General features: G+C 40.6%; 1 long non-coding RNA gene across 1 annotated transcript; it reads left to right on the forward strand.

Annotated features, from left to right (window-relative positions):
- Positions 1-343: 343 nt before the first annotated feature.
- On the forward strand, positions 344-8944 carry LOC131594781 (uncharacterized). Its single transcript, XR_009281526.1, has 5 exons — positions 344-632; positions 733-891; positions 2641-6698; positions 6799-6957; positions 8707-8944. It is a non-coding gene; the product is annotated as an uncharacterized LOC131594781 (long non-coding RNA).
- The last annotated feature ends 484 nt before the right edge of the window (positions 8945-9428 follow it).

The raw sequence follows: 9428 nt of genomic DNA on the forward strand, positions 1-9428 counted from the left end.
GATTTGTGTAAATTATAAACTAAATTAGAAGCCATGCGGTGTGCGACCAGTAATCCAGTGGTTCAATAACTTGATCAGGTCGATAAATTGTTAGTATATTATATAATGGATAATACTATTCATTGATTGATGAAATTAGTAAGGTTTGTAAAATTAATTCAAATATTAGTGGTAAATAAGTGAATTAATATTTATAAGTGGACTATAATATGTAGTTAAATATAGATAATATTTTAAGGCTATTCATAAACTTTTCTTTATCTTTTAACATTGGTAGTCGAAGAAAATGTAATACCCCGGTTTGCCGACGCTAGTAATTATCATTTAATTGGATAATTGGAAATTAGAATGCACGTCTGGTCCTATTCCGTATCAATGTGAGAATTTGCTTATAAGAAGAGCTAGTGGATTTAGTTAGAAAGGAACCATGTGGCATATTGGTAAATATGGCTTAGTTAAAGGGCAAATTGGTCCAAAGAAAAAGTATATCATTATAAGGGTTTGTTTGGCTGAAAGGATCAGAATTGGAAAAGGAAATGAGAAGCTTAGAAGCATGGGAGAGAAGAGGAAGATTCATGTTCATCACCTTCATCCTCCATTTTCGCAACTATGGTACAGCCTTCACTAATCAGGTAATAACTCTCCGCTCGTAACTCCGATTGAGCTGATTCCGGTCCCATTGGATAGCTAACGAATTTCTCTTCGTTTTGCACCTATGGTTCGCATTTATAGCTTCTGATTCGAAGGAGAAAACTGACCTTGAAGTTGTGTCAGTGATGCTGAAAGTGTGAAAAGAGGGATTACGGGTTTGTTCTTGTTGGAGATGAAGATTTGATCAAGAAGGAAGTTTAGTGGAAGCAAGAACACAATCTCAACCTCCATTTTAGCAAGGTGAGTCCTTTAGATAGAACTTGGGTAGGATTTGGGGAAGAATGCATGTCAAGGGTTTAGATGGAGATGAACATATTGCATGCTTAAATGAATGATAAATGTGATAAATTGATAATTGGTAATTTTCTGTGATGCATGCTTGATTTAATGCTTAGATTGTATGTTATGTATGTATTGTGTCCATTAGATCACTACTACATGTTAGAATTCGTTGGAATTATGTTAGTGATGCATGGAATCAATTATGGGGCAATTGGGACTGTTATAGAACCCTTAAAATGCAGAAAATTGATTCTGCTTCAGGGTAATCGGTTACTGGCATTTGGGTAACCGATTACTCTGTGTAAATTTGCGTTTCTGGGCATTTTTCATGCCAGTAACCGGTTACTGGCTTCTGAGTAACCGGTTACCCTGGACGCAGAAGGAAAAATCAGCAAACTTTAGAAAGTCGTAACTTTCGGCTCGGGTATCGGAATTACGCAAACTTTATATCGTTGGAAAGCTAGCGACGTGTACTTTCTAATAAAATTGGTCCCCAAACCAGAATGTGTGATTTAATAATATTGGAACCCTACTTAGTGCGCCTCGTCGGGCAAGATTTTATGTTACTAACTCCCCCGAGAGCAGTTCCGTTCCGAATAGAGAACCGAACGCCTCCTTAGTCGTGTGAGACTTGTTTAAATTATATTTGAACATGTTAATGCTGTCAATGATCATGGATGTGTTGATTCTCAATATGCGGATCATTAATTAATGCATTATATTGATATGCTTTATGATGATCATATTATGTTTATTCGTCCGTTCGATTGACATTCGGAGATGGTTGCTTGTTTGTGGCATGATGCTTTGTGTGATAATGATCATTAATTCCCATTGTTTCGGTTAAACATTCGGGATTGATTGTATTGTGTGATTGACGCTTGTTATGCGTGTGGTATGCTAGAATCGAAGTGGGCCACTACTAGGTGGTAAGGCACTATTGTATATGGACTAGTTTCCAAATACCATTGCGATGTGCTCGTGAGAGTCTATGAGGCGTGTCTCACTTGCGGTTAACACATTGGCGTTCTTGGTATGATTAACACACCTGAACTACCGTTGCAGTGTGCTTATGAGGGTCTGGAGGCATTTTACTCACTTGCTGTATACACACTCGCGTGCTCGGTATGATGGCGTTATGCGGCTAAGTAAGCCTACGCATAACAGGTAAACCATCTCTAGTGATGCCATGTAGGCTACATCATTAGGTTCCTACCCGGATGGGCTCATGCGTCGAGACGGCGTGTTGCACTTGCTGTTAACACCACGTGCGTACAGATGGTTAATGGGACGGTGCCGCCTCTTAGGCAAGGTCATCTCGCAGCCAAGTAGGCTTGTGCGAACCCATTTAATCACTCTTGCAGGGTGCTTGTGCAAGTCTCTTGACAAATAGGCATGGGTGAACCCACCGAGGGTGTGCGTGCAGCCTTGGTAGTTTGGTTGTTACCACTTCTGGATTCCCCGTACATGGGTATGGGTCTGCATACGTGTTTGTTGTACTATTTGTGTACTTGTGATACGATGACTCCTATGGTGGACGATTCATGTATTTGCTCCGTACTTGTACCGGATGAGAGGATAAACCCCGGATCAATGGTGGATTCGGTTTGTGATGCATGTACCCTGTAGAGCCGAGTGGACCCATAGGATAGGAGGACTCACTGAGATTTAGTAATCTCACCCCAATCAACTTATATTTTTTTTCAGGTGCAGTTAGTAGCGTTTGGTCAGTAACAGGTTTGGACTGAAGACTTGGAAGTGGTGTTGGCTCGAAGACCTCGTTGGTTTTGACATTCCGCTGTGCAAGATCTATTGAAGACTCATGTATTATGCTTCTTAGTAGAATTTCATGTTGTATTTTATATGGATCTTTCTATAACTATAGCTTTTGTATGTACTCAATATCAATTTTAACGTTTCATGCATAATATACTAGTCAGTTATGTATGGGGTGTTACAGTTGGTATCAGAGCAGGTCGATTCTCGGCCGAGCCATGAGACATCACTAGCAATTCCTTTTCCTCCTCTCAAGTGTGCGTTGCTAGCCTGATTTTACTGATATCTCATTCAGTTGTTGAACTTGATCAACTCATCGACTGAGTGTGAGACAGTAGGATTACGGCAGAGCCGCCACGAGGACTCGTAAACCTGTAAGTGTTGTGAACCCAAGTAGTTGAAGTGGGACGAGTAATGGATTTTTTGGATGTTGTAAGTGGATAATATTGGAGTCGTCAAGCTTAAGGAGAGCGTTTGACGCGAAGTAGTGATACCCGAACTGTCAAGATGTGGATGGAGACAACTAGAACCCCCAGGATTTTGACTGAACGAAGTGAAGATTTCTCTAAGTCTTGGTAATAGCAAGGGAAATCCAAATAGGAATGAGTAGGAGCCTTGTAAGTGGGATTCTCCGAAGGTGTTGAGCTGAGAATTAGTAGGATTCAGTACTGATGATGCTGCTGGTGTTGAGTGCGACTGATGAGCTGATAGGACAGAATAACCTTTGGTAGTGCGGACACAGAAGTCAGACCATTCTGATTGCGTTGGTACTAACAGTAATTGGATGGGTGAAGTATTAGATTCTTAATCATCTTGGTGCACCTAAGCGAGAGTAGTTTCCTAGTAAGGGTTGGTGGAATGTACGAGTGTGGTAGCTTACGATTGGGCGAGGCTTGAATACCCGGTCGATAGAAGAGGTTATGTATTTCTGTTCTTATCATTTTATATTTAAGCTCTAGAACTACGCTAGATGGAATATGAAATGATGTAGAAGCGTGAAATGCAGTAACCTGAGTTCTTGTTAGTTGTTGTTCGTCTGACCCCGAGTGAAGCCATAGAACTACGCTTGGTGTTGGGCGTTCGGGCGAGTAAGAACTAAGATCTATCTGGAACGTCAGTAGGATGATCGCAGTTGAGTCGAATGTTAGGAACCATAGTATTCCTATCTGGACTGAATTATCCCTGGAATCTCATGCATGCGTGGGACGAGTGGGTACCCGCACTGCATGGTGACCCGGAGTTGAACTTCAAATCTTCGTGCTTAGCGTTTTGGATTTCCGAGTAAGTAAACCTTGGTGTGTAGCACTCTCAGGTTTTAGCATCCTGAGGAGTGTGATTCGAAGGACTTGAGGAACGATGAGCCTATTGGAAGCCTGTTCAGACACTTGTCGGTTGTGATAATAGGATACTTGTGTGGGTCATTATACGCCACTGAGGTAGTTTACCTGGATACATGGCCTCGGAGTTAGACCACCATGTTGGTACTACCAGACGGGTATGATGCCACAATATCGCTATCGTGCACAAATGCGTGAGTCATCCTTATTCCGACATGTGTGGGACAAAGGTGATCCGAAGCTCAAGGTGGAATTCTGATTTGGCACTCGTGAGACACAGATCCAGACTCTCATAAGGTATGTGGGATAAGGATCCATACATCGCACTCGATAGTAGAGGAATAACTAGACAGGAGATGATGTGATGGATCAAGACCCAATATTATACTTATGGAGACTCTGAGTGATCGTGATCGCGTGAGTTAGTATCCGATTGTACCTTGGGGATGTCCTCGTTTTGTGAAGTGTTAAGTTGGAAATCTTACATGAGTGTCTAGAGTGGGACTCATGTGCGGTCATGATATCCTGGTCAGCATGGTGAGTGGCTATCATGTACCATTGGCGACCGGTGATGGAATATGCAAGTTGTATCTTGGATCGGCTCGATGTGTGATGTGTCCGGTAAGATATTGCTAGGTACTCTGAAAGGAGAAGTGTTAATCTTGGTAAGGCATGGACAATTTGGTTTGAGAACTGCTAAGGAGTTTATAAGAGAGATGTTCGAAGTGCAAAGTGCAAAGTGCAATTTCTTGCATTGTGACTACACTCAGACCGTTGGAAGCACTGCAATGAAGGATGCAGCCGCTGAGGAAGTCAGTTCAGTGTCTGATTCAGAGGTGGAACATACGTTAGATGATTGTGTGAATGGAGTGTGGCTATGGGAGGATCGTTATATCAGTAGGTCACACGAGTTATCAGAGGTGATACTACGCTAAGAGAATGAAGGTGTATGGTTGGGTAGAAGTTGTGTAAAACTGCTAGAGTTATCATGAACTGCAGTATGTCGTGAAGGATTCGATATACCGGTTGAGCAACAAAGATTTGTTGGAATGACAGACATAACGGTTATACACTATGAGAATCAGTAACGAAGGACGATTTCTAAGTCAATGAGCATTTGGTTCTCAATGTCCTGAGGATGAAACGTGTACCTAAGTTGTGGTAGATGAACTATATGGAATGGCAGAGTAAGTAGAAGCTTGATTCTGGAAAGTACGCAACTTCAAAGAGTAGTAGCCGATGATGGATATATATATAAAGTTCTGGCACGTGTTGTAATTGGACGACTGTAGATAAGGAATTATTGTGTATTAATGGGAACTAAGTGAATTATGGATATAATATGACTCAGAGGATTTCAAGGTGTGTGACTTGTTGGAATCAGAGTAGCGCAACGGATCAGGGAAGAATCAGATAAGTCTGAGGTAGGAATGGACGGACTATTCGCATGATCTTATATTGGGATGAAAATATCTTCCTAAGGGAAATTGTCAAAGCAGCGTTTCGTTCGTTCTAGTCTCTTAAGGATCACCATAATCTTGAGAGGTATTGTTGACGACCGACTTAGAGGAGGCTTCATGATTGATGTGCAATCGGATGTTTTCTTGGTCGACGGTCGAGCTTGTGAATATCGTGATCGTTGAAATGATGAAGTCAAGTGAAGCATTTTGCTTGACAAAGATTTATCATGGATATGTCTGGTGCACTTATGAGCGTGCGTGAAGAATTTGGGCGAAGATTGTAGGACCGCTGTTAGAGTTCACCTTTTGTCAGTGGAACTGCAAGGGAAATTGTCGGATATTAAGGATGTAGTTGTGGGATTCTACTCCCTTGTGGTTTGCAGTGGCAGTGATGTGGTCTAAGACTGAATGAAGGATCGGTTTGGAAGTGAATCTGGGATATCGTCATTGAAGGAAAGTTGTAATAAGATTTCTTGGAATGGCAGTGTTTTTGGGAACCTATGGAAAAAGTGGAGATTCTGGGGCTTATATTAGTAAGGATGAGCTTAGCAGATACGTGGTATGATGAATATCCCAACTAGGCATGGATTGCCATCAGTTCCAAGGCTACAGACTCAGTATGATGTGTAGAGGTTGGAGACCTCAGAAGAGATGTGTCATGAAAGATCTGGGGTTTTCAATCGGGGATGGTAGAGCACAAGTCTATTAGTAGTAGGTTATGTTTCCTTAGACGGAACAAGTTTCAATCAGAGTTGTAAGGTTTATCCAAAGGAGAAGATGTGAAGGTGTTTGTTGGCATGGTGATCGGAAGGAATTCGAGGGCGAATTCTATTTAAGGGGGGGAGAATGTAATACCCCGGTTTGCCGACGCTAGTAATTATCATTTAATTGGATAATTGGAAATTAGAATGCACGTCTGGTCCTATTCCGTATCAATGTGAGAATTTGCTTATAAGAAGAGCTAGTGGATTTAGTTAGAAAGGAACCATGTGGCATATTGGTAAATATGGCTTAGTTAAAGGGCAAATTGGTCCAAAGAAAAAGTATATCATTATAAGGGTTTGTTTGGCTGAAAGGATCAGAATTGGAAAAGGAAATGAGAAGCTTAGAAGCATGGGAGAGAAGAGGAAGATTCATGTTCATCACCTTCATCCTCCATTTTCGCAACTATGGTACAGCCTTCACTAATCAGGTAATAACTCTCCGCTCGTAACTCCGATTGAGCTGATTCCGGTCCCATTGGATAGCTAACGAATTTCTCTTCGTTTTGCACCTAGGGTTCGCATTTATAGCTTCTGATTCGAAGGAGAAAACTGACCTTGAAGTTGTGTCAGTGATGCTGAAAGTGTGAAAAGAGGGATTACGGGTTTGTTCTTGTTGGAGATGAAGATTTGATCAAGAAGGAAGTTTAGTGGAAGCAAGAACACAATCTCAACCTCCATTTTAGCAAGGTGAGTCCTTTAGATAGAACTTGGGTAGGATTTGGGGAAGAATGCATGTCAAGGGTTTAGATGGAGATGAACATATTGCATGCTTAAATGAATGATAAATGTGATAAATTGATAATTGGTAATTTTCTGTGATGCATGCTTGATTTAATGCTTAGATTGTATGTTATGTATGTATTGTGTCCATTAGATCACTACTACATGTTAGAATTCGTTGGAATTATGTTAGTGATGCATGGAATCAATTATGGGGCAATTGGGACTGTTATAGAACCCTTAAAATGCAGAAAATTGATTCTGCTTCAGGGTAATCGGTTACTGGCATTTGGGTAACCGATTACTCTGTGTAAATTTGCGTTTCTGGGCATTTTTCATGCCAGTAACCGGTTACTGGCTTCTGAGTAACCGGTTACCCTGGACGCAGAAGGAAAAATCAGCAAACTTTAGAAAGTCGTAACTTTCGGCTCGGGTATCGGAATTACGCAAACTTTATATCGTTGGAAAGCTAGCGACGTGTACTTTCTAATAAAATTGGTCCCCAAACCAGAATGTGTGATTTAATAATATTGGAACCCTACTTAGTGCGCCTCGTCGGGCAAGATTTTATGTTACTAACTCCCCCGAGAGCAGTTCCGTTCCGAATAGAGAACCGAACGCCTCCTTAGTCGTGTGAGACTTGTTTAAATTATATTTGAACATGTTAATGCTGTCAATGATCATGGATGTGTTGATTCTCAATATGCGGATCATTAATTAATGCATTATATTGATATGCTTTATGATGATCATATTATGTTTATTCGTCCGTTCGATTGACATTCGGAGATGGTTGCTTGTTTGTGGCATGATGCTTTGTGTGATAATGATCATTAATTCCCATTGTTTCGGTTAAACATTCGGGATTGATTGTATTGTGTGATTGACGCTTGTTATGCGTGTGGTATGCTAGAATCGAAGTGGGCCACTACTAGGTGGTAAGGCACTATTGTATATGGACTAGTTTCCAAATACCATTGCGATGTGCTCGTGAGAGTCTATGAGGCGTGTCTCACTTGCGGTTAACACATTGGCGTTCTTGGTATGATTAACACACCTGAACTACCGTTGCAGTGTGCTTGTGAGGGTCTGGAGGCATTTTACTCACTTGCTGTATACACACTCGCGTGCTCGGTATGATGGCGTTATGCGGCTAAGTAAGCCTACGCATAACAGGTAAACCATCTCTAGTGATGCCATGTAGGCTACATCATTAGGTTCCTACCCGGATGGGCTCATGCGTCGAGACGGCGTGTTGCACTTGCTGTTAACACCACGTGCGTACAGATGGTTAATGGGACGGTGCCGCCTCTTAGGCAAGGTCATCTCGCAGCCAAGTAGGCTTGTGCGAACCCATTTAATCACTCTTGCAGGGTGCTTGTGCAAGTCTCTTGACAAATAGGCATGGGTGAACCCACCGAGGGTGTGCGTGCAGCCTTGGTAGTTTGGTTGTTACCACTTCTGGATTCCCCGTACATGGGTATGGGTCTGCATACGTGTTTGTTGTACTATTTGTGTACTTGTGATACGATGACTCCTATGGTGGACGATTCATGTATTTGCTCCGTACTTGTACCGGATGAGAGGATAAACCCCGGATCAATGGTGGATTCGGTTTGTGATGCATGTACCCTGTAGAGCCGAGTGGACCCATAGGATAGGAGGACTCACTGAGATTTAGTAATCTCACCCCAATCAACTTATATTTTTTTTCAGGTGCAGTTAGTAGCGTTTGGTCAGTAACAGGTTTGGACTGAAGACTTGGAAGTGGTGTTGGCTCGAAGACCTCGTTGGTTTTGACATTCCGCTGTGCAAGATCTATTGAAGACTCATGTATTATGCTTCTTAGTAGAATTTCATGTTGTATTTTATATGGATCTTTCTATAACTATAGCTTTTGTATGTACTCAATATCAATTTTAACGTTTCATGCATAATATACTAGTCAGTTATGTATGGGGTGTTACAGAAATGGTAACCAATGTGTGTAATAAAAATATTATCTAGATGATATTCTCTGCATTTTTAGATTATGATCGTATTTACAAAAAGAAATTCGGAAAAAAATATTATTTTAAAAATATATTGGAAAATGAAAATATGATATTTTTTGATCTAGAGTTGCAAAATTGTTTAATATTAGTTATGATTTTCTTATAAAAGAGATGTTATATGTCCCATAAAACTTGTATATACATGGTGTTTATTTTTTTATAAAAATTGTCCCACAATCAACTAGTTATTAATGACCATTTAAGACAATCCCAACAGGAATTTAATATTTGGAAAATTAAATAATTATAATACAATTTTGAAATTATCTATATTAATTTTGGAATCGGCTTAAAAAAGCATAAAAATAAATGAAAAGCATTAAGTTAAAAGAAAAATATTTCAAATCATCCGATTTCCTATTTAAATTTTGTCATTTTTCTTAC

Source organism: Vicia villosa, linkage group LG4 (genome assembly GCF_029867415.1).
Source record: "Vicia villosa cultivar HV-30 ecotype Madison, WI linkage group LG4, Vvil1.0, whole genome shotgun sequence".
Classification (NCBI taxonomy): domain Eukaryota; kingdom Viridiplantae; phylum Streptophyta; class Magnoliopsida; order Fabales; family Fabaceae; genus Vicia; species Vicia villosa.